Raw genomic sequence first — 26,973 nt, 5'->3', positions numbered from 1 at the left:
TCCATGCCATTCCTGACCCTGTGTCCAACCCCCCACATGCAGCCAATCTCTTGCTGCCACACAGCCTTTGACATTACAGAGAAACATGCTAGTACCTGCAAAGTACAGATGTAGTTACAGGAAATTTTAAAAAAATACAACAAAATTAAATATACACTATAGTACACTATATAAGCAAAATATAGTGTAGTATTTTGTATCTATGATTTCGTAACAAATTCATTTTTTTAAGTAGGACTGTAATTTGTAGGTATATCACTGGTATGCCATATACTTTATTATATTATAAAGATTTAAATAGATACAGGTTGTATGCAGGACCTGGCTGCAAGCCCCTGTTGCTGGCACCTACCACACGTGAGCAAAGGCTGAGTGCACCATGGCATTAATTGCCTGTGAGGAGAGTTGGACGCAAGGCCTAGCAGAATCATGGGGTTGGGTGCCTGCGAGGGGCGTTGGCTTTACATATGGAAACAAAATATTACTTTATGTAAAAGAAACCCCTAGAAAATCACCAAAAAACACAGAGGTGAAAGTAATGATAGTTAGGTGAGAATTGCAGTGACAACGTAACAAACAAAACCACTGAAATTGATAAGTTATAGTCATCTCTGGTAACTATAACTAATTTCCTAAGTTATCTAAAACTGATGCCCTCGCCATCACTGCTAATTACCCCACATATTACATCACTCATGACATCTTCAATTACATCAATAATATTATCACTGCAACATTTGCAATGAAAATATCGATAATAAATCTGTGCTTGGGGAGGGTGCAAGTTATTGTTACATTAAGGCACGAGTTATAGTTAGCAGAGATATCTATAACTGATGAATTTATATATATATATATATTTTTCAATGAAAAAAACAAAGGTTAGCACTTAGTTATAGTAAGAAAAACACTAGTTATTCTGTGTATGCAAACCAAACTTAAACTACACATACATTAGAAATTCTAAAGTCATAGTTATACTTTAAATTCATAATTCATGCACCATCTCCAAATGATTATAAATTGCACACCTACATAATGGTAATCATTCTATGATATGACTAATAACATCACTGCAACATTTCAAATAATGTCATTAAGGCCAAAATTGTGCATGGTAGGAGCACAATTTATAGTTACTTTAGGGCAGGAGTTATAGTTATTGTATTGTGGCTAGTGACTTGACAACACTGTGTATAGAGGAGAATGAAGTGGCCTAGAATTAAGTGGCATTTAGTTGAGTGGCATAGAGTAGTGTGAAGTAGAGTAGAGTGGCATGTCATACAGTAGAGTGGAGTGGAATACAGTGGAGTGGAATAGCCTGGAGTGCTGTAGAGTCAATTACCATGTTGTTCAGGAGAGTGGGGTACCACAGAGTGGAATAGTGTAGAGTGGAGTGGCGTCCAGTGGAGTCGTGTATAGTGGACTGGAGGAGAGTGTTGTACAGTGAAGTTTCGGAGAGTGTAGTGCCATAAAGTGGAGGGAGGTACAGTAGAGTGGTGTAGACTGGAGGGGCATACAGTGGAATAGCGTAGAGTGGAGTGGCATAGACTGGAAGGTCATAGAATGGAGTGGGATAGAGTGCAATGGCATACAGGGAAATGGTGAAGAGTACAGTGGCATTGAGTGTGTGGTGTAAAGTGGGGTGTGATAATTTAAACAAGCATTGAATGTAAATTGATGAACGGATGTAGATTTAATGTGGCAGCAATATACATTATAGGGGTTAATGGTAATTTTTGTTAGTAGGTGTAAATAGTAGTGTTTAAGTTATAAGTCTCAAAATACATAGTTCTATATTGTGAAAAGGTATAACGAGGTAGCTTTGTGGTATAATGCGGTACATGCCAATGGCAAGGGAGTATATGACGGGCTAATGGATGTCTTTACAAAATCTGAAAGACAGCTATGTAGTTTTTAGCATACGTTTGCAGCATTCTGAGTTGGGGCCTTAGATATAGATAAATTCAAGTTTTTATTGCTGTTCCCTACTTATTAACACTGCATTAGAGCAGTAATACATTGTGGAAATTATTTATATTTTCAATATATTTTTAAAACATGTTACAAAGTATCACACTAGTACATACAAAATACCACAGTAGTTACAGGGAAATAAAAAAATATTAGAAAATTAAAAATACACTGTACTACACTATATTAGTGAAATATAATGTAATATTTTATATTTATAATTTTTTTACCAAATGTATTTTTTAATTTTTTTAAAGTAGTGCACTAATTTGTAGGTATTTCTGTAATACTCTATAGACTTTCTTGTAAAGAATTAAATATGTAAAAAGTTGAAAATACACTGCTGCACACTATGGCGGACAGTGAACATTGCAATGGTGCTGGGCAGGGGGGCCCCAGCACTGCCCAAACCAAGTGCATGGGCAGTGCAGGGCCCTCCCTGTGGTCACCTTCATTTGTTCTCCACCAGCCTTTTCATGGTGGTGTTACCGCCATGAAAAGTCTGGCAGGGAATGAGGTCGTAATCCCCAGAGCAGCGCTGCCTTGGCAGATTAGGATCTCTGCCACCTCCAGAACTCCAGGTTCCAAGATCCTGGTGGAGCTGGTGGCTCCTTGGTAGTACGACCACCAGGGTTTTAATGTGGCAGTCTATAGATCACCACACTCGTAATGACCACCTTTGTTTGTAAAATATAGGGTAGTACATTGTATTTCTCTTTTTGTACATATATATTTTAAGTACTGCGGTACTTCCTTGGCAATATCGCAGTACATTGTAAAAATTTAAAAAATAGATAAAAATGTATAAATAATTTCCCCTACCTATTACTACTTTAGTAAAGTGGTAATAGGGAGTGAAAAATATGAAACTTTATTTATCTCTGTCTAAGTCCCTAACCCAGAACACAGCCGGAGTGCACTTAAAGCAACATGGATGCCTTTTAGTTTTAAAAAGGCAGACATTAGCTAATAACATAGGGGGTCATTCCAACCCTGGCGGTCATCGACCGCCAGGGTGGAGGACCAAGGAAGCACCGCCAACAGGCTGGCGGTGCTTCCCTGCCTATTCTGACCGCGGCGGTAAAGCCGCGGTCAGAAAAGGGGATCCGGCGGTTTTCCGCCGGATTTCCCCTGTCTGGGCTGAATCTCCATGGCGGCGCTGCAAGCAGCGCCGCCATGGAGATTCCGACCCCCTTCCCGCCACCCTGTTTCTGGCGGTTTTTACCGCCAGGAACAGGATGGCGGGAACGGGTGTTGTGGGGCCCCTGGGGCAGTGCAGGGGCCCCCTAACAGGGCCCCAGCATGATTTTCACTGTCTGCATAGCAGACAGTGAAAATCGCGACGGGTGCAACTGCACCCGTCGCACCCCTGCAACACCGCCGGCTCCATTCGGAGCCGGCTTCTATGTTGCAGGGCCTTTCCCGCTGGGCCGGAGGGCGCTCCTTTGGCGGGAAAGCCAGAATGGCCTCCGCGGTCTTTTGACCGCGGAGCGGCCAAATGGCGATGACCGCATGGCATGTCACACAAATATCCACATAGTGTTACAACGTTTGTTTTCCTCAACACTCCTGCCTTGCCAAAGCATATTAGGGAAATTTTGAGTGGCACAGGGACAGGTAACCTCTACCCTTAGCAGAGCATTCTCATTTATTAAATCCAGCTGGGACGCTCCTCCCAGTGTCTTGTATGTCAAATTGAAGAGGCCAATTTGATACATTTCCTGTGGGATTGTCTGGCAACAGGGGGCTTCTGTGTTGAGGTACTATAGGTGACCTTTTCCAACTCAATTTGAAGAAGTTGAAGAAGTTCCTGCTAGTATTGATTCCGAAAAAGAAATAAATTATGCCTCCACAGGATATTTGCAACATTAAGCACTGTGCTGGCAAAGAGGTGAATAGCCATACACCAGCTTAGCCTGAGGCCGCCAACTGTTAGCAGCTGGAGTAACAAACATGGTGAAATGGGCTGCAGAGAAGGAAACACAAATGAAAAGAGTGAGACAGAATGATATGTTTGCTGAGGACTTTAAAAAAAGGTGCAGTGATGATCCAGTCCCTCATTGAGCAGATAGAAGCAGAAAGAAGAACAAGCAGTCATTTTAGCAGGGATTGAACTAATCACATTGTAAAATGAGTGCGCCATTATATTTCCATTGCCACACTATGACTCTAGGTGTATAGGCCCCATAGGGTTATGGGAGGCACATATACCCTTAAATGGGCATATAATGAACAGATAATGCACAATTATGTAGTACTGGTAGGAACTCTGAATACACAAACATATTTAAAATACTTAAATCAGTAGTTCCCACCTTGTGGTCCAGAGACCCCTGGGGGTCCACAAAGCCTCCTCAGGAGGTTCACTACTGCTCAGAAAATTAAATAATATTAACAGATTAGGTCCCCAGCTTTCAGTAATGACTCAGTGGGGGTCCCCGGATTCCAATAATGATTCAGTGGGGATCCCCAAGTTCCAGTAATGATAAAGTGGGGGGTCCACAAAAGTCAAAAGGTTGGGAACCACTGACTTAAATGATTGAGCACAGGCGGAAGAGACTGAAAATAAAAACTGTGCCTTATGCCTAAGAGATGGGCTATAGCGATTGGTGTGAGTACGATGTTTGCCAACTAGTTTGGATAGTGTTCTGGGTGCAACTTCTTTAAAAATAATTTTGCCTTTTGCAATGGTTGAAGTCTACTTTGTTTGATTTTGAATGTAAGTGGAATGATGAATATACTTGTTAATCAAAACTTAAGAAAGACAAATTAATAGACATAGCATGTTCTCTGCCTCGTTTTAGGACTGGAAGGATTTGATGACCATGCATCTCGTGAATTCCCTAACTGATATGGGATAAATAGTTTTGATGATCCTCAAACTTGGCCAATGGTGGAGGATATTCAAAAAACAAAAATAAATAAATACAAAGTATGGGAGATACTAGCTGCCCAGGTTTCTCACTTTAAGTATTCCATAGTTGCTTTTGAGGATCTATTTCCTACCTTGACAACTTTGTCTAAAAATATGGGATGCTCGGAATCACCAGTCTGTGTTGCCTAGGTGCAGGTGGCATCTGCTCCCTCTACTCCCCATTGTGCTGTAACTATTGACAGCCATACAAGAAGAGGAACAATCACAACAGTACAGGTACCCTGTCACTCAGAATTCTGAAATTGAGAAGGGATCAGGCATCACGCAGCTACCCTTGTGTCCCATTCACTGTTACTGTACAAAAGTGAATTACTATTTCAGGTGTATGTTAGTCCCCCACAATTAACAAGGTAACGAACTTGTAAGGTCCAGACAAAGGTTCCAATATTTAAAAAAAGGCTTACCTTAAGGAAAATGTGTGAAGCAATTAAAAGTACCAAAAAAGTTAAACAATCAAAAATACAACACAATAAATATCCCATTCCAATTTATAAAAATAGAGAAAAATGTATTAAATGGTAAAAAAAAAATGCAAGAAAATGTAAAGCACGGCTCAGTAGTCACTGTTTGTTTTTTGGTTAACTGGGACCTAGATTTGATTGCAAGCTGACCCTGAAGGACCATGGGTCAGATACACTGAAGGGATTTGTCTTGGCCAAAGTTTGTACCTTCTGTCTCTGAAATGGAAGTCAGATTTCTCCCAGCAGGGCAAGACTGCAGACTGTATCCACCAAAGTTCTCTCAAAGACAGATAGTTGAATGACGAGGTCCTGTTGAGCCTGTTAGTTTTGGTGGGAAAAGCTTTGATTACTAGAAATTCAAATGGCATGGGTGTAATTTCTACACCATATACCAGGAGTCTCCAACAGGTCGATAGTGAGCTACCAGTAGCTCACAAACTGTCTTGAAGTAGCTCCACTGTATGTCAGGCTGGTTGGAAATATGCAACTTTGAGTTCCATCAAGGTGACCATGGAGAGTTGCAGCTGGACAAGAAGCCTTAAATAAACAATACATAAATGCCTCACATCAAAGCACATTGTATGGAAACCTATAACCTGAAAAAATATTGTATCCATGAGATGGCAGTAATATATTTTGAAGACAGATGCATTACATTTAAACCTTTATTTGTTTCTTTCTATTTCTTTGGCTCTTTCTCCTTGCTTTTCATTTTCACTATTTATTTTCCTTTTTTCTCTCTTCTTTTCCTTTCTTTGTCGTTTCTCCTCCTTAATTATCCCTTTCTTTTTCTCTCTCCTTCATTTTCTCTTTCTTTTTCACCCTATTTTATTTGTTTATTTTTCTATTTTCATATTTCTTTTGCTCTGTTTTTCTTTCTTTTTTCTCTTTCCTTCCTTTTTTCTCTTTGTTTCTGTTTTTAACCCTTGAATTCTATTTTTTTCTCTCACTTGCTCTTATACTTCCTCATTTTCTTTTTTGGTTCTCTCTTTCTTTCCTTCTGTCTTCCTCTTCTCCATTCATCTCCATTTCACCTATGTTCTTTCTTTTCTCTTTCTTCTCTTTGTTGGCTGTTGTTTCTTTACCCCTTTTTTGCTGTGTTTCTTCTTTCCTTTTATTTCGTACCTTTTCATTCTCTTCCATCCATTGGAGACCACACAGATAAACCTTCAATACAGCTTTTCCACCATTAAAGGCGTTTGTTGACTACAGCAGGACTGAGTGTTTTTGGGGCAGTGTTTAAGTAGTGCGCTCTTTTTGTACTGCTTTTTTATCTATATTTAAGGCATTAGCTCAAGACAGTTTTCATAGATCATAAGCAGCTGCTGTTACTCTAAAGGTAAGAGATCCCTCTCATATAATATGACCTTGCATGAGAAATAGATATGCCAATCAGGGATTGGCCAAGTTCTACATGTTTTAGCATTAGAGCACATACACTATGCATTGAATAGCAGTGCCCCAGTGTGCAGACTCTAAAAACCAAGAATAACATTGAGCAAGACAATGAGGGAACCACAGAAAAATGGTGAATGTTCTTGTGATAACAAACAAGATGCAGGGCACCTGCCTGATGCGTGGCTCTTCTGTGGCATGTGAAATGTTGTCAGCCACAGAGGAGCAGTTAAGCTGAACAATGCTCTAAACATTTAAATGCCCTCCCCTTCTTTGGAAATTGTGAAGGGGAAGAGTAAAATCCACCCTTCTGCCCATGGGAAAACCAATGGGTTTAGTTTAAAATGATACCCTCTTGCCTTTGGCCAAGCTTTGGGAGAAATGCATAGAGTACCTTTGACCCAGGATAGGTTAGTGATAGATTTAAATAAACCATCTGGAAAGAGAAAGTGGGGTGAAGTTAAGTAAATGGACAATCTGCATTCTTGAGCAATATGAGGGGAACAAATGCCCCACACCCACACATGAAAAGTGGGGGAGGGCAGCAAACACTACCCCTCCCGTTGGAAAAGATGTGAGCAGATGAAAAAAAAATATGTATGTGCACCAATGTTCAAAGAGGGGGAGCAAAACATATCCTAAATGTGTTTATTTTGCTCCCTGACAATGAAAGTGAACAGCAGCAGGTATTTATAAGGCACATGTGAAATGCTCTTCTGCTGGGTAGGACTCTTAATTCTGCAAGTCATCGGATATCAGTGCACCCCATAGTTATCCTGCAGCTGTTTGCAGATTGTGAACACACTGCTAGGATAGTTGTTTTGGCCCTACTCTTCAATGGCCATCAGCTATTGATAAGCCACACAGAGACACACATCACATGTGGGCAAGGCAGGAAAGCAGAGGGACAGAAAACTCATAGACCTGTGCTAGGCAGGGATAATGAAAAACTAGAGCACCTCAGTGTTGAGTACTGCAGGAGAGGCAAAGTAACCCCCCTTAACAATGGGAAGGGCACGGTTTGTGTAAACGTATCCCTTGGTTAAGGTGAGGGCACACACATTACCTGACCCTTTCCCAGTTGATAGCACATAAAAAATACACCTCAGTTTTTATGTATTTCCTAGTAGTGTATGACTCCAACAAACCCATCATCATATGCCCACAGACTCAGCATCAAACACTCACAAATGTACACCCACACCATGATACCCACAAGCATCATCAGGCACCCATCTGAACTACTGAACACCCAATCACAGCATCACACGCAGCTCAAAATCAGCAGTCTTTCACAATTGAGAACCTATCGTATATGAAAGGTAATATTCCTAAATGAGATCAATCACATATGTATTTGTATGGGTGCCTTGTATCATCCTATGAGGAAGGGCTAGAGTTGCAAAGTACATTCAACAATTGAATATATCAGTAGTCACAGAATCAACTAGATCTGCAGGAGTCAAGGAGGAAATCCATGTGCTGGAGGAAGACAACTCCAGAAACAACTACATTTGAAATTCTGAGGGTCGGCATCAGATCTAGAATATAATTAAGTGCCCAAGTATGTAATGTAAGATCTTAAGTAGTAACAGTATAACACGAAGAGGAAGAGTACTCTAATTTGTCCAAACATATGATCCATATGTATGAACAAACTAGATTTAACTCTTTGAACCACAGAGACCTTGTACTTCAGACTAAAAACAGGATTCCTTCCAATGGTCTACAACCTGTTGTTACTCACATAGGTCCTAATTATAACAATGGTGGCAATTGCTGCCTACCGCCAAAAAGACGGCTGCCCACATACCATCGCCGTGGCTACCAACCGTCCAGGAGGCTTGTGGAATTCCGGCTACAGTCATGGCGGCAGATGGCCACACCAGCAGAACGCCACCGACCGTATCATGACACATGATACGGCCTGGCGGTGTCCTGCTGGCGGACGCTGCTGCTGGCAGCAGCGCCGCATCCTGTCTCCTGCCGGAGGACCCACTGCAAGCAAGTAAGTCGGGTTCTCCGACAGGAGAGAGGGTAAGGGGTGTTGTGTGCGTGTGTGGGGGTGTGTGTGACTGTGTTTGAATGCGTACCTGCATGTGTAATGCGTGTGTGCATGAATGGGTGTGAGTGTACGTGCATGTTGTGTTGTGTGATTGTGTGTGTGCCTGGATGTGTGTTAGTGAGTGTTGCTGTGAGTGTGTATGAATGTATGCGTGCGTGGGTGAATGTGAGTATGCGTGTGTGTATGGGTGTGAATGCATGTGCGTATATGTCGGGGGGTCGGGATGGGGAGGGGGAGAGAGGGAGAGGACTCTGGGGAAGGGGAGGGGGCGGAGGAGACCCCTATCAGTGCCAGGGAAGGAGTTCCCAGGCACTGATAGTGCCTACCGCCATGGTTTTCGTGGTGGTACAGAAACCACGGAAACCATGGCGGTGGGCGGGGTCATAATGCCTTGGACGGCCTAGTGACGGCAGCCAGGCTGGAGACTGTAGTCTCCAGCCCAGCGGTCATTACCGACGTCACGGTCAGTGTGTTAAATTGGCAGTTTGGCTTTGGCCAAACCACCAATGTTATAATAGTGGCGGTATGTACCGCCAGACTGTTGACGGTACTACCGCCACTATTACACCGACCACCAGGGTTGTAATGACACCCATAGTGATTTAACATATTGGCTTGGGAAAACTCCTGGTTTATCTTCCAGAGTTAAACATTTGGCAGCTGTTAATGGAATTATGCTTAGAGCAAAATGCTTAGGGGCTCATTTACAAGCCCCTGCGCTGCTGTAGCATCTGTACACTGTATTGTAAATTAAACGGAAAACGTATCCTCCCAGGCAAAATTTCTCTAGAATTTCACTCAATCACATACCCAACATAAATCATATATAACAGAAAAAAACATTCATATAGTGCCACTACAATGTAAGGCTCACAACTCTATTACATAGGACCTTGTTTTAAACTCACCCCGCAAAATACCCTTATACACATGCACAATCACTATTTCCCCCCTACATTTATTTTCTTTTAATAAAACCAGCCTTGCCAGGAGACAAACTGATAAGTATAGTTGTTAAGCACATTACTGGGAGAAACCCTTTTCTGTCTACAACAACATGCTACAAAACAAATTCAGTATGATTTTTACATCAACGTGTTTCGGTGGTATTCAATGACAGTCAGCAGCTTCTTCAGGACACAACAGAATAACTCTCTTGGGCACAGTAAAATAATTTCCAGGACTTGATCAATCCTGTTCCAACTCTGGGCTATTTTCATTTAAATGGGGTAATTCAATCATTAATTATCTCCTCCATTCATATGTGGAGTTTCTCGCATATCTTTATATACCAGTGACCCTTCAATTTGCATCTACAGCCGTCAAGGAAGCAATTCTTCTTGGCTATTAAAAACCATGCACTGGTTCACTTCAGCTGGCGATCGTGGTGCATGCCGCTTGTCCAATCACTCCCACAAACATCCATGTCTATTGGGAAACCTTCTTTTCTTTAAACAGCATTACTATGGCAGAAACCACTTGCTGTGTTGTACACCTAATGTACTGAATATTCTTTGTAGCATTTTGTTGCAGATATAAAAAGGTTTCTTCCAATAACGTGCTTAACAATTAGACTTATCATTGACAAAAACATATATTCTGTTGTGTTTGCCTTCTGGCAAGGTCTTATGATGTATCATGTTAAGTGATATCTATTTTGTTAACTAACTATTGAATAAACGTTTCGTTTATTGTTGTAATAGAGTTGTGAGCCTTATATTGTAGTGGTACTGTATGAAAGTTTATTTCTGTAGTATATGATTTGTGTTGAGTATGTGATTGAGTGAGATTCTGGAGAAGTTTTGCTTAGGGGAATACGTTTTCCCTTATATTTATGTGGGTGCCCCTTCCCCTGTAAACTTGTGGCCCTCTCTCTCTTTTTTATATTGCACTGAATTGTAAACACAGTGCTACCATGGTGTCGCTAGCAGAGCGCATGGTGGCGCAAGCAAACTGGCGCATCGTGATTGATGCACAGGTTTGTTTTAAATTAAGCCTTAAATTTCCATTACTGTACATCAGAATCAATAAAACAAGAAACATTATTGGTGATCATTATGATTAGTTTCTGCCTCCTTAACTGCACATGATTACAGAAAATCTTCCGATTTGAGGCGAAAGTAGATGTACCTCTGGCGTTAGCATTATCTCCATAATCCAAAGGAGTTTCCATTCCTCTGAAGCTGAAAAGCTTTCGTTCGTCACTAGCTCTCTCAGCCAGTAGCGGTGTTGACTGTGCTTATCACAAGCACACACAGCTTCTTTTGAGCTTATTGTTCAGGAATAGGGTATTCAGACATGAGCCATCTTTGAAGCTTACATTAGGTTTTTACTATTAATATGCTACAGCTTGTGTAGTTATTAGAAGTAGTAAATGTGGATGGTACTGCTATACAGTACATAGCAGTAATGTTTGGGTATTTTTTGCTGCGCACCTTACTTATACACTTTCTTAGTGCTCTAATGTTTCTCTTTTTTATGGTAAGAAGTCAGATCATAAGTACTGGGTTAGGTTTTTTAGTTTTACTAAATGATTTAAAACATACATTCTGTTTTTTAGTGAACCTTGATTATATTGTTCATTTATGAAATTGTATATGGTATTCCAATGATTGACCATTTCATGTCCCATGGGACTGCATGTTACCTTAAAAAGACCTTACAAAAAACATTCTGCAGTCGGTTCTGTATGCAGTGCAGTTCAACCGGTTTTCTGATTCCGATTGGCACTTTGACCGAGTCCTTAGTGCCAGGGGGACAGAAATCCAAACATGAAGGTCTAGAAAGTTCTAGAGACTACAACAAAGTTTTCTGACCTTGAAAGATTGGAATGCTGAGTTGTGCTTGCCAGAATTTGAAATTGTGACTTACATTTCACAACAGAAGTCACTGCTATGCATTATTTTTCTGAGCTATTCTGTCGAGTTGATAAACAATACTTACCATGTGTTTATTTTTGCTGTCTCATCCTTAGCAATACTTTGTGGTGTGTTAGGATGTCTTAGTCATCCACAAGGGTCACCACTGCTTGTAAAGAAGGTGTTGGGGACCTGTCACTGAATGGACATATTAAACAACATGCAGCTCAGATGCAAGCACTTCCAAACTTTGATAGGGGGAACACATTAAAACGTGTCTACTGCTTTATTTGCTGGCACTGGATACTAGGTATACACTACTCATGTGGCAACCTAGCTGAGAGACATTTGAAGAAAATAGACATAGATGACATTAATTTACTTGCTGTGCCCTCTTAGACTGCTGGGCTCATATGTTAAAGTTGAGGACAAAAATGAAAAAGAAGTGGCTTTCGCAAAGAAATTAGCTTGTTTTAATGATAAATTATGGGATATTTTAAACAGCATGGGGGTGGAACTGGCCATAATTCAATTTATTCGTGAAATGTACACAGGGAGCAGAGCAAGAGTGAGGTACGGCCTAAAAGGGGAATGCACTCGCCCCTTTGGTCTATACAGAGGAGTGCGCCAAGGCTGCGTTCTTGCTCCGTTCCTGTTCTCAATGCACATAAACAACTTAGACAAAGAACTGGCCACTAAATGTAAAGATCTACCCCAAATAGATAACCGACCTGTTCCGGCATTACTTTATGCAGACGACGCAGTACTAATGGCCAGGACCCCAATAGCTCTCCAGAAACTTTTAACAACCTGCATTACATACATGACACAGCTGGGACTTACTGTCAACCGCTCCAAAACGTTTATCATGAACTGCGGTGGGAAGCGCGGCAAGTCTTATAACATCACTATTGCAGATAGCAAGGTCGAAATCGCGCAATCCTTTTCATACCTGGGCATAACACTTGATAAATTGGGTTCCTGGGCCAACTGCAGGAAGATGAAGAGAGTGCACCTGATCAAAACAACGATGGCACTACGACTCTTCTCCAAAAGGCTTGTGGGGATTACACCACCTAATATGGTAAAGATCTACAAAGCCAAGTGTATTCCAGCTGTTACGTACGGGGCAGGAATTTGGGGTCATACAAACTGCGATCTAGTCCAGACTGTGGAGAATGATTTCCTACGACATCTGTTGAGGGTACCAAAAGGCACTTCATCGTACGTCACACACTCGGAACTTGGGGTTCCCTTTATTGCAGACCTGATAAAGATACAGCCATTGCTATTATGGCATAAAGTCTGGACCTAGGAACACACCAGTTTTAATAAGGCCATCTTGACCGACTGTACGAAGTCATTATACACATCAAGGGTACCATGGTTAAAATACATCACAACCTTTTTTGAAAAATTGGGCAACAAAGACTACTATTCAAACCCAGCTTCGTTGCAGAAGATATCTAGGAAGGACCTGAGTAAACTGGCATTAAAATATCTAGAAGACATACACTGGGGTGTGGAATAAAAAAAAACTTCAGTCATTCATAACCAAATAATTTTGACGGCGGAGGGCATGCAGCCTTACTTGGCAAATATGGTACTCCCTCGCCAACGTTATGTTCTTACTAGACTTAGGCTAGATACGTTTCATCGCCTAGTTTCATTTCCAACTATGAACGATTGGTCCACCTTGTTAAAACCATGCCCCTGTGATGCAAAAACACCGCAATCCACAATTCATGTGGTTTTATTTTGTAATTTTTACGCCTACCAGAGGAAACGCCTAGTTGTTCCACTTTTAAGGAAAATCAATCTCCCCAATGTCGCAAGGCCTACGCCTGTCTCCAGTCACTATCTTCTTTAGAGACGTGTGGAATTTTAGCTAATTTTTTATGTTCGGTATTAAAGATAAGGAAATCCATGGGGGAGGTGATCAAAATATAATCTACTGTGATAGGTGTCTTTCATTGTTGTGTGTTTTCTTTTTACTACATTTTTATCGTTTTACCTATTTGACTTTTATTGTTTATTGAAACACATGTATCATAACCGGAGATCTTTTTATGACTGTTATGCCTTTTATGACTTGGTGAAAGTCGAATAAAGATTTTGTACTACTACTTGTTTTAATATTGTTGGTTTTGCAATGTTGTTATGGTGGTTGTGTTAATGTTCACTGGTGAGGTGTTGTGACAGAACATTAGTATTCTAGTGTGCTAAAATGTTTTCTCCTGTGACTTACAAAGTGTATTCTTGATTCACAAAGTATGTTCCTGATCTGTGCCAGATCTGATCAGGAAAAAACGAAATTTTTTAACATTTTCATGTTCAAAAATGTGCACGCACTGGCAGACAATGTGCTGCTTGTGGGGAAGTTGTCTTGCCTACGCCCATCTGCCAGATCAAAAAAAGTGCGCTCAGTGTTAGGCAGTGTAAAATGTTGCAGATCTCTGTACACATCTTACTCACCGAGGCATGCTCTAAACTATGCACCTGCTCAGATGCCCAGGATAATCTTGGTGGGCTGAGCGGTTACTGCTGTTATGTTAGTTGATTTCAAATAATGCATAACGTCACTGGTATTTTGACGAACTCACTTCCCACATTTACTTTTCACTTCAATGGATACAGACTTCAAACTCAACTATCGTTTTTTGACAAACATCACCTCATTTTATTCATGGTCTCTAAATTACTCCTCTCTCATATAACTTGGAAAATCTAACTCCCATTGCCAATCAATCAGAGGCGGCTCCTCCACTCAGGCGGAGGAGCGTAACCCACCCCCCCCCGCCAGCAGCAGAAGCTGAAAACCTTTCACAAGGAAGGGACAATAAACTATGTGAAAGGGGCAGGGCCATGGTGTGACGAGCAATGAAGGGATTGCACTGTGGACTCTCATCATTGCGCATGTATGTTTGGCCGGCCGGCCGTCTACATGTGCAGTAGGCTGTCTCCAGCCCGGCAACACTGTTCTGAGCAGCGTCAGGATTGGCCGCAGGGCAGGCTGGGAGCCTGGGCCTGCATACAGAGTTGATGCAGGAGAGAGGAACGGTGCAGCAAGGAGCAGCGCAGAGGTAAGTTTACTTTTTATTTTTCATTAAAATTCTTTTACCACCCCACACCCCTGCGCACCACCCCGTCCCACCCCCTGTAGCACCAGCAAGCTGTGACTGCAATCAATGAGTTACAATGTTTTTTTCTTCAACAGTAGACTTTGAAAAGCTGATCTGGGCGCTATTCTTTCCAAAGGACTTTCACTCACTGTTATTCACTTGATTTAATACAATCTTAGCATGGACCTTTTCCATAAAACCCCATGTATGATAAAGAAAGGAACGTGTTAGTAAATGTAACAAGAGGCTATTGAAACAAGGAGCACCTTCAAATTGTACAAAATACTATTTTTAGATTTTGATGAAATAAACAGGAATGTTACATAGCATGTAAACTTCCAGCACTACTCGAGAAGGGCCACTCGAACCCACTGGCTAGTAATGCTCTAGTCAATATGCAAGCAAAAAATGCAAGCAAAAAGAAATAAAAAATAAAAAACGAGCAGCTTTTTTCTCCTAAGTCTCTTCTCCTCTTGCACGGTCTGTTTATTTTTATTGCTTCGTTTCTCATTAAATCCTTCAATTACTCTGCGGTGTAAAATGCTGAAATTATTGGCATGTGCCACTTTCATCATGTATTTGAGTTTGCTTATTATTACACTTGCAGAAAATACCTGAATGGTATTAGCACTATTGTGGATTGAGACAGAGTTAATAAATATTATTTGGTGTTTTTTTCATGAAAAGCATTGCTTTTCTTGATTGTTTTTTACAGTTGAATTGGGAATATTGATTTATTCGCCACTGGTACAATAATTGTATACACGGAACTAAAAAACTGCAGAGGTAACATTTCATCAACTCTAACAGATTAATTAGTTGTAGAAGATTAGGCACAGTGTTACTTTGAAAGATTTGCATTTAGAGGAATAAAAAGTTTTTATCGTGAAACAAGAAAGGAAATTTAATATAGATGTGACACACTAAGCTGCTTTACCCATTATTCAATTAAATTATTTCCAAATGTGTGTTAAAGTGGCAAGTACAACTTATATATCTTAGGTTCAAAGTTAAGAGGCAATTTAATTGTTTTATAATTACATATGGGAATCTCTATTTACTTGCAAAAGAGGGTCATGCCCTCAGCCAGCTAGATTTTAAAACAAGCGTTTGTTTTTTAACATTTAGCAGGAAAAGTTTAGCATGGCACAAATAATGAGATGGATTTATTTGGACTGGGGTGTGTATGATATTTTCTGACTGGTCTCATTCACATTATCTATCATTCCTATGAATTATGAAATAACTTCTGTTACTTTATTAATTATTAGAAAGCATGAAATAGACCGTTATTGCAGGTTTTTATAGTAGTTATGAACAGTTTATGTTGTAAAATAGAGCGCACATGCTTTGAAAGCCCTGTAATTCAAGCAACAGTACGTTCCGCCCGCTTTATTTAGTGTCAGGAAAAGTCCTTGATTTACACCTCAGATGACTCTGCCGGTCTAAATCCTTGACCTATGCAGTGGCAGACGGTCTGACAAGTGGGCCAACAAGTAAAAGTGATGGTTGCCCTGCCTTCTCCAGGAGAGAATAACTATTACTCTTTGTCATACTAATCCACCATGTGGGATGTGTCAGTCCTAGGCAGGTAAAACGCAGCTTTGCATCAACATGCATGGAGAAACTTTCTGCATGTCAGGACCATTATTTTTTTTGTAAAACTAAACTTCTGCTTTGAAATTTTGTTTTCTGAAAACAAAAAGCTTTTCAGAGTGAACACATTAAACATGACTCCCATTTGGAAAAGCTTCTGAGCCTTAAGTAAAGCTACCTCAGTAGTGTCTCCACTGAAAACAGTGAGATACCTCCCTTCCTGTCTGGTGGGTATCTTTAAATAGGTTAGGTGGTCCTTCACAGGGGTGTGGAGACCAAAGATTTCGCTGACCCAGTAGGCTATGAGTTCTGCACTGGAATGAAGCCCTAGTCTTTGTATAAGAAGCATTCATTGAGAGTCCCGCAAGCAAACAAGAGAAATGCTTCATTGCCTGCTCTGTGGGTTGGCGAAACGTCTTGCCATTTTACAAACGTATATCCTTACTAGGGCCTATTCCAAATTACTCGAAATCTAGTGTCATTCTAGACTTAAATAATAGAATGAAATGTCATATTTAAAAGAATATTGTGGGGATTAAACTTATATACCTTGCTATTTCTTTAGCTATACACAACCATCTTCCCGTGCAAAATGTCTGGAACTGTGCTAGTAATTCACATAATTTCCAATTTGTAACATCTTAATTAAAGTCAGAAGCACCTTAGTAATTACCATCTTAGTTATAACTGACCAAAGTTTACACCTTCTGTCAGATATCATGGGAAACACAGGCAATGTAGAGTACAAAGGTGGTGAAAATGATGGAAGATGAGTCGAAGGAAACTCATGGAAATGGAAATACTATACCCCGTACTGCATGATCACCCACTTTTTAACTTCATGGGCGTAGGGTCGTCACACCTGGCAGAGGCCCATTTAAGTTTGACAATGTTTCGTTGTATTGCCTCTCCATATACATACCAATGCACACTTGTATCCAAACTTTATGTTTACTGCATAACTCCCCTTCCATTCCCTGGGTTTCCCTGTTAGTTTCCTGCGGTTGGCTTTTTGCCTTACTTCCTTTAGATGGTGTGTTTTGCCTCCTTGTTCTTCTGCTGCCCTGCCTGCTGTGTGTGTTTCAGTGTCTTAGTGCAGTTGCATCCGGGGCTCATGGGTGCGTTTTAGGTCAGCCAAAGGCTCATTACAGGAAACCCGCAGCCAAAGCTGGTAAACTCTGTAAACTTATCTGTATTTTATATTTCCATATTAGCTGGTCAAAAGTACTTGCCTGTTATAATCTCTTTTCCATATTGAATAGTTTTGGCCTATCTTCACAACATCGAGTTGGCATGCGCCGCCCCTCTATGGAGATGGCTGCAACAGGGAGCCAAGTTCAATTCAGTGTTTTGTCTGACTCCCTTTCCATGCTGTTTCTCAAATTCCTATCACCGGCAGCAAGGCTAAATCAAATCAAATCATTAACATTTATAAAGCGCGCTACTCACCCGTGAGGGTCTCAAGGCGCTAGGGGAAAGGGGGGGTTACTGCTGCTCGAATAGCCAGGTTTTTAGGAGTCTCCGGAAAGCGGAGTGGTCCTGGGTGGTCCTGAGGCTGGTGGGGAGGGAGTTCGAGGTCTTGGCCACCAGGAAGGAAAAAGATCTCCCACCCGCCGTGGAGCGGCAGATGCGAGGGACGGCAGCGAGTGCGAGACCAGAGGAACGGAGGAGGCGGGAGGGGACGTAGAAGCTGAGGCGTCGGTTGAGGTATTCCGGTCCCTTGTTGTGGAGGGCTTTGTGTGCGTGGGTGGGAAGTCGAAAGGTGATCCTTTTGCTGACTGGGAGCCAATGCAGGTGTCTCAGGTGTGCGGAGATGTGGCTGTTGCAGGGTACGTCGAGGATGAGGCGTGCCGATGCGTTTTGAATGCGTTGCAGGCGATTTTGGAGTTTGGCTGTGGTCCCGGCGTAGAGGGTGTTGCCGTAGTCCAGGGGCCTCGTGACGAGGGCGTGGGTCACGGTTTTTCTAGTGTCGGCGGGGATCCAGCGGAAGATCTTGCGGAGCATGCGGAGGGTGAGGAAGCAGGCGGAGGACACGGTGTTGACTTGCTTGGTCATGGTGAGAAGAGGGTCCAAGATGAAGCTGAGGTTGGGGGCGTGGTCTGTGGGGGTCGGTGCGGTGCCGAGGGCCGTGGGCCACCAGGAGTCGTCGCAGGCGGACGGGGTGTTGCCGAGGATGAGGACTTCCGTTCAGCTTTAGGCGGCTGAGCCTCATCCAATCTGCGACGTCCTTCATCCCCTCTTGTAGGTTGGTCTTGGCGCTGGCGGGGTCCTTGGTGAGGGAGAGTATAAGTTGGGTGTCGTCGGCGTAGGAGGTGATGATGATGTCGTGCTTGCGAACGATGTTGGCGAGGGGGCTCATGTAGACATTGAAGAGTGTCGGGCTGAGCGATGAGCCTTGAGGTACGCCGCAGATGATCTCGGTGGGTTCTGAGCGAAACGGAGGGAGGTAAACTCTTTGGGAACGGTTTGAGAGGAAGGAGGCGATCCAGTCCAGGGCCTGGCCTTGGATCCCAGTGGAGCGGAGGCGGGTGATTAGGGTGCGGTGACAGACGGTGTCGAAGGCAGCCGAGAGGTCGAGGAGAATGAGGGCGACTGTTTCACTGTTGTCCATCAGGGTTCTGATGTCGTCAGTGACTGAGATGAGGGTGGTTTCCGTGCTGTGGTTGGTTCGGAATCCGGTTTGTGAAGGGTCGAGCAGGTTGTTGTTTTCCAGGAAGGTGGTCAGCTGTTTGTTGAAGGTCTTCTCTATTACCTTGGCTGGGAAAGGCAGAAGAGAGATGGGGCGGAAGTTTTTCAGGTCGCTCGGGTCAGCCGTAGGTTTCTTTAGTAGGGCGTTGACTTCGGCGTGTTTCCAGCATTCGGGGAAGGTAGCAGAAGAAAAAGAAGAGTTGATGACGGTCTGGAGGTGCGGGGCGATGATGTCATCGGCTTTGTTAAAGATGAAGTGAGGGCATGGGTCCGAAGGGGCGCCGGAGTGGATAGAGTTCATGATGGATTTGGTTTCTTCAGTGTTGATGTGGGTCCAGTTGTTGAGGGTAATGGCCGGGGGTGCGGGTTCGGTGGTGTTATGTTGGGTCTGGTGTCCGAAGCTGTCGTGGAGGTCGCTGATCTTGCGATGGAAGAAAGTGGCAAGGGATTCGCACAAATCCTGTGAGGGCGTGACGGCGTTGGCATTGGCGTTGGGGTTGGAGAACTCCTTGACGATGCTGAAGAGTTCTCTGCTGTTGTGGCTGTTTTTGTCCAGTCTGTCGGTGAAAAAGTTCTTTTTAGCAGCGCGGATCAGTCGGTGGTGTTCGCGGGTAGCGTTCTTGAGGGCGGTCATGTTGTCAGCGGTGTGGTCCTTGCGCCAGGCCTTCTCGATGGCGCGACAAGTTTTCTTTGATTCTTTGAGGGTGTCAGAGAACCAGAGAGGTTTTTTGGTGTTGGTCTGTCGATGCGTGTGTTTGAGGGGAGCAAGGTTGTCTGCGCAGTTGGAGATCCAGTTTGTGAGGCTGAGGGCTGCGTCGTTGGGGTCGGAGGTGAGGGTGGGTTGGTTGGCGGCGAGTGCTGAGAAGAGTTGCTCTTCGGGGATCTTGTTCCACTGTCGACGAGGGATGGGTTGAGTGCGGAGGTGGCGGGTCTCGCGTCGGAATGTGAAGTGGACACAGTTGTGGTCGGTCCAGTGTAGAGCGGAGGTGTGGCTGAAGAAGACGTGTTTGCTGGCGGAGAAGATAGGGTCAAGCGTGTGTCCGGCGATGTGGGTGGCGGTGTTCACCAGTTGATGGTGTAGTTACTCATGGATCGCAGGAACTTTCAGCAGGTATAGACATTCAGAACCTGACAGTTTGCTAGGCAAGAATGGTCCACTCTGAAACTCCATTCAGGCTATGACATAGACTGTACCAACAATTTATGGACAGCTAGAGGCCACAGTAACTTTAGTACCCCTTCACAGAAGATGAATAACACCCCTGAAATTTTTTCACTCTGGAAAGTAGCAGTAGATGTACAGAAATTGAACGAAATAATTCGAAGCACACCCATTTGGTTTGGCACCTCCAGAGAAATTTGGTAGGAATCCACACTAAATTTCAGATTTTAATGGGTCAATGTCACTTGCATTCCATTGCAAAATCACAGTTATTCGCTAACAAGACCCCCAAGATCACCTTTGGATTACTGTATATAAAAAAGGATACATTAGTTTGGGCCACACCTCTTACTTTAAAACAAAGCCCATGGCTGACTAGTTAGGCCACATTTCTTGCTCGATGTTAAGCTATTTTTGTGAAAAGACATAGGGCCTGATTCTAACTTTGGAGGACGGTGTTAAACCGTCCCAAAAGTGGCAGATATACCACCTACCGTATTACGAGTCCATTATATCCTATGGAACTCGTAATACGGTAGGTGGTATATCCGCCACTTTTGGGACGGTTTAACACCGTCCTGGAACTCGTAATACGGTAGGTGGTATATCCGCCACTTTTGGGACGGTTTAACACCGTCCTCCAAAGTTAGAATCAGGCCCATACTGTCCAATCTGCTAATGCAGGACTTTTATCACTACAGCAAGAAAATCAAAATTGCATTAAGCTTATTATTCAATACCAACCACTGACTGCTACAGCATCGTGGATAGATGGATCTGTGGGCACTGTACCTTTATCACAGACTACAAAAGGAGTTAAAGGATTCTAGCATTGAATCAACCTATCACCTCCGCAAAGTTAATCAACTTACTGACTGGAAACAATGAGGAATCGTGAAGTAGTGTGTTACTTGAAGTTCCTTTGCAGATTGAAGAGACATGGAAAGTGCTTCCTCTCAAAGAGAAAGTGTGTCCCAGAAAGGAAAAGAGCATGTTTTGTTAGAGCCTGTACTCAGCTCTCAGGAAATGGACTGTCTTATCACTAAAATACAAGCTTGGTATAAGTGAACTGATTCCTGAAGCATATGTCAACCATTCAGCTCACCATTTTTTGCACATCTGGTGCTTTATTGGTAATAAGTTTCATAGGGAGGATAGGATTCCCACTCAAGATAAACATGTCAAAGAAGACATCCAAGATACTGAAGGAACCACCTTAACCAGAGGAGCAGTGTGTAGGGAAACTTTGGACCTTAGACCTCCTACACATATTTATGGTTGTGCACTTGGATGGCACTCTAATCTATATAAAGACTACCAAAATCAAAAGAAGGAAGTCTTATTTGAGTTACTGAACATTAATTTTGAGATTTGAGCCTGATTTGGAGAGGACTAGGGAGGACACCTGCTATTTACTGGCTTAAAAATGTGTGTGATAAATGTTTACTATGCCCCACAGATAGATTATAGCCAATCAAAATGGTGCTCATAAAGGTGAGCAGGTTAGTGCCTGGGAAGGATAAACAACAAAGTTAATTACTGTAGCCAAGAGGAGGAATGATTATTGCAGGATTTGATATGTCTATTTTACTTGAACCTAATTTTACCATCTCTAAGTTGTTATTCAAAGATTTGGCAGTTGGAGAGGTGAGATAGATGTATTTTTCTGATGTTGAGAGTTTATAATTTGGGTGTATTTTTAGTTGTGGGTTTGCATGACTCAATTCAGAGTCAAGATCTGAACTGCTACTTTTACAGTTCAGTGGACCAGGAACAGGAAGAGCAAGCACCAGCAGACAGAAATAGAAATTATTATCTTAGGATGAAGATCACTGAATTGTAGGCATGACTAGAGAGGGGAGAAGGTTGGTTGCCAGAAGAACAAGATGACGCGATGTGATGAACACCATAGTGATGTCAAAAATGAAAGCAATGAAGCCAAGTGACTACAGTTAGATTCTTGGATTTATTACTTAAGACAGTTTATGTGTAATTGATTTGATGGAAGGCAAATTGTAAGAGGCTAGGTATGTTATAGAAAGATGCTTTTAACCCCTTCGCAGCCAAGGACATAACAGTTACATCCCAGTTACGTCCTTGTCTGCGGCATTGAGGTGCCAAGGACCCTACGTTAAGTCCTTGGACTGGCTCATGGGGGGAGCGCCTTAGCGCCCCAGTGCAGGGATGAAAGGGGAATCGCTTCCCCTTCCGCCCCGACCCCCGAGGCATCTGACGACGTCAGCACGTGATCCCGTGCTGACCTCAGCTGAGGCCTGCCCCTCCGTGCTGGAATATCAGCTTCCAGCACCGATCGGAGAAGAAATGCTTTTGCATTTCCCCTCCGATTACGTGGAGGGGACGAGAAAGGCATCAAAGGAAAGGAAAGGCCTTTCCTTTCTTTTGATGTCTTTTTCAGTGATCGGGCAACAGAAATGCCCACTAGACACCAGGGAGCTTTTGTTTTATATGTATGTATAAGGGAAGCGGCCCTTTGGGCAAGGGCAGCTCCCCAAGGGGACAATTTTATTTTAGGCCATTTTTGCCCCCCTGGGGGCAGATCGGCCTATTATAATTAGGCTGATCTGCCCCCAGGGAGGCAGAAACTGCTAGGCATCAGGGATATATATATATATATATATATTTTTTTTTTTTTTAATTATTATATATACCCCTTAGGGAAGGGTTGCTCCCCGGGGGGCAAAATTACTTTTAGGCCATTTCTGCCCCCCTTGGGGGCCGATCGGCCTGGGGCAGAAACCAATAAAATATTGAATGAGGGGAGCGGCCCCTTGGGGAAGGGAGGGGAAATATTTGTAGGCCTTTCCTGCCCCCTCGGGGGCAGATCAGCCTAATATAATTAGGGAAATCTGCCCCCGGGGGGGCAGAAACACCTAAACACCAGGGATAAGGAGAAGTGTGGCGCAATGGTTAGAGCGGCAGACCCTGATGCAGAGATCTGGCCCGGAACCAGGGTTCAATTCCCACCTCGGTGGGTCTTGGGCTCAATTCCCTTGGACCAGATAATGCTCGCCTCTGTGCCTAATCTAATTAATGGGTCCCACTCTGTGACTCTGGGCAATAGCTTGCTTAATCTCCACAACGGCTCTCACAGCGCTTGGATGCCTGACTTTGCCCTGGGGCTGGGAGTGGGCGCCTCACAGGGAAAAGCCAGGAGGGGTTCCACAGCTGTATGCGAACAGTGCCTTGAGACCCTAACAGGTGAGTAGTGCGCTATACAAGTGCGAAGTTTATAGTTTTTACAGTTTACAGTTTTAGATATATATTTTTTGTTTACTTTATTTTTTTATACATGGGGAGCGACCCCTTAGGCAAGGGTCGCTCCCCTCTGGGGCAAATTGTATTTAGGCCATTATTGCTCCCCTTGGGGGCAGATCAGCCTATTTTATTAGGCCATCTGCCCCCAAGCGGGGCAGAAACCACTAAATAGCAGGGATTTTTATTTTTTTGCGTGGATTTCACGCAAGGGGAGCAACCCCTCAGGAAAGGGTAATTCCCCTGGGGGCAAATTTGTTTTAGCCCATTTCTGTCCCCCTTGAGGGCAGAAACCACTAGACACAAGGTTTTTTTTTTGTGCCAATTTCACGCCTAAGGGGTCGCTCCCCTGGGGGGGGGTGCAAATTTATTTGAGGCCATTTCTGCTCCCCTCAGGGGGAGATCGGCCTATTTCCAATAGGCTGATCTGCCAGCGGGGGACAGAAATCACTTTGGCACCAGGGATTGGTGTGTGTGTATGTGTGTGTTTTGTTTGGGGCACATTACATCGGCCTATTTTTGGAAGGCCCATCTGCCCCCAAGGGGCAGAAAGCCCACCAGAGACCAGGGAAGATTTTATTTTCAAAATAAGAGGGTGGCCATACCCCCACCCCAAATAAATGGGGCCAAAGTTGTTCTGCCCACCAGTGGGCAGATGGGGCAATTATCCCACCCCGGGGGGCAGAAAGTCTACTAGATGACAGAGAATGAAAACAAAATATTGTGGTGGTGGCTACCAACCAGTATGGGCATAGTTATGCCCCCACCCCAACTGAAGGGGGTAACAGTCTTTTAGCTCTCCCCCACACACAAAAACTTCTTATCCCACAGCAAGCTAGAGGACATTTGATTATTTTGGGTTTTGGTTTCACATTTGGGCCATGAGGGCTTGGCTAACTTTCAAAATCGGCTGCACTTTTTGGACCTTGGGATGCTGCCATGTAGAAAAATCCACAAGACCTAGACACATCTGAAAACTAAACATTTGGGTGAGTCCAGGATGGTGTGCTTCACATGCACACTGCACCATTTTCTTACCCACAATGCCCTGCAAACCTTCAACTTTGCTGGAAATCACACATTTTTTCCACATTTTTGTGATGGAACCATCCGGAATCTGCAGGAATCCACAAAATTCCTACCAACCAACATTGTCTCAACTATACTGATACAAATTCTGCCCCACGTGTCAGCCAAAAAATGTTTTTTTTCAAACTGCCCTTTTGGACCCGCTTTGGTTCCCCCTTAATTTCAACATGTTGTTGGCTCTACCCTGTCACAGGCACTTTGCCCACCTATACAAGTGAGGTATCATTTTTACCGGGAGACTTAGGGGAATGTTGGGTGGTAGGAAATTGGTCCCGGTTAGGTGACCCCACACAGAAATGTGGGGAAAGTGTGATTTTTCAGCTAAATTTGAGGTTTGGTGAGGATTCTGGGTAAGAAAACACTGTGGGATCCACATACGTCACACCTCCCTGGACTCCCACGGGTGTCTAGTTTTCAGAAATGTCTGGGTTTGGTATGTTTCCCTGTATGGCTGCTGAGCCCAGGACCAAAAACGCAGGTGCCCCCTCGCAAAAACAGGTGGTTTTGTATTTGATCATTTTCATGTGTCCAGACTGTTTTTGGGGTATTTCCTTTCATGGGCACTAGGCCTACCCACACAAGTGAGGTACAATTTTTATTGGGAGACTTGGGGGAACGCTGGGTGGAAGGAATTTGTGTCCCCTCTCAGATTCCAGAACTTTTTGTCACTGAAATGTGAGGAAAAAGTATTTTTTGGCCAAATTTTCAGGTTTGCAAAGGATTCTGGGTAACAGAACCTGGTGAGAGCCCCACAAGTTACCCCATCTTGGATCCCCCTAGGTGTCTAGTTTTAAAAAATGCACAGGTTTGGTAGGTTTCCTTATGTGCCAGCTGACCTAGAGGCCAAAATCCACAGTTTGGCACTTCGGAAAAAACAGCTCTGTTTTCTTTGGGAAAATGTGATGTGTCCAAGTTGTGTGTTGGGGCCTTTCCTGTCGTGAACTCTAGGCCTACCCACACATGTGAGGTACCATTTTTATCGGGACACATGGAGAAACACTGGATGGAAGAAAATTTGTGGCTCCTCTCAGATTCCAGAACTTTCTGTCACCAAAATGTGAGCAAAAAGTGTTTTTGTTGGCTACATTTTGAGGTTTGCAAAGGATTCTGGGTAACAGAACCTGGTGAGAGCCCCACAGGTCACCCCATCCTGGATTACTCTAGGTGCCTAAGTTTAAAAAATGCACAGGTTGGGTAGGTTTCCCTAGGTGCCGGCTGAGCTAGAGGCCAAAACCTACAGCTAGGGACTTTGCAAAAAACACGTCAGATTTCAATGTAAAAATGTGATGCGTCCATGTTCCGTTTCCTGTTGCGAGCATTAGGCCTACCCACGCAAGTGTGGTACCATTCTTATCGGAAGACTTGGGGGAACACTGCATAGCAAAACAAGTGTTATTACCCCTTGTTTTTCTCTACATTTTTTTCTTCCAAATGTAAGACAGTGTGTAAAAAAGACATCTATTTGAGAAATGCCCTGTAATTCACATGCTAGTATGGGCTCCCGGAATTCAGAGATGTGCAAATAACCACTGCTTCTCAACACCCTATCTTGTGCCCATTTTGGAAATAAAAAGGTTTTCTTGATACCTATGTTTCACTCTTTATATTTCAGCAAATGAATTGCTGAATACCCGGTATAGAATGAAAACCCATAGCAAGGTGCCGCTCATTTATTGGCTCTGGGTACCTAGTGTTCTTGATAAACCTACAAGCCCTATATATCCCCGCAACCAGAAGAGCCCAGCATATGTAACAGTAGATTGCTTTCAAAAATCTGACATTGCACGAGAAAGTTACAGAGTAAAACGTGGAGAAAAATTGCTGTTTTTTCACCTCAATTTCAACATTTATTTTCTTTCAGCTGTTATTTTCTGTAGGAAACCCTTGTAGGATCTACACAAATTACCCCTTGCTGAATTCAGAATGTTGTCTACTTTTCAGATATGTTTAGCTTTCTGGGATCCAGCATTGGTTTCACACCCATTTCAGTCACTAACAGGAAGGAGGCTGAAAGCACAAAAATAGTAAAACTGGGGTATTTCCCAGTAAAATGCCAAAGATTGTGTTGAAAAATTTAGTTTTCTGATTCAAGTCTGCCTGTTCCTGGAAGCTGGGAAAATGGAGAATTTAGCACTGCAAACCCTTTGTTAATGCCATTTTCAAGGAAAAAACCACAAGCCTTTTCCTACAACCCTTTTTCCCCATTTTTTTTACAAAAATGAAATTTTTGCTCTATTTTGGCTAATTTCTTGGTCTCCTTTAGGGGAACCCATAAAGTCTGGGTACCTCTAGAATCCCTAGCATGTTGTAAAAAAAGACGCAAATTTGGCATTGGTTGTTTCTGTGGACAAAATG

Source organism: Pleurodeles waltl, chromosome 6 (assembly GCF_031143425.1).
Source record: "Pleurodeles waltl isolate 20211129_DDA chromosome 6, aPleWal1.hap1.20221129, whole genome shotgun sequence".
Lineage (NCBI taxonomy): Eukaryota > Metazoa > Chordata > Amphibia > Caudata > Salamandridae > Pleurodeles > Pleurodeles waltl.
The sequence above is the reverse complement of the archived record's forward strand: the minus strand, read 5'-3'. Positions refer to the sequence as shown.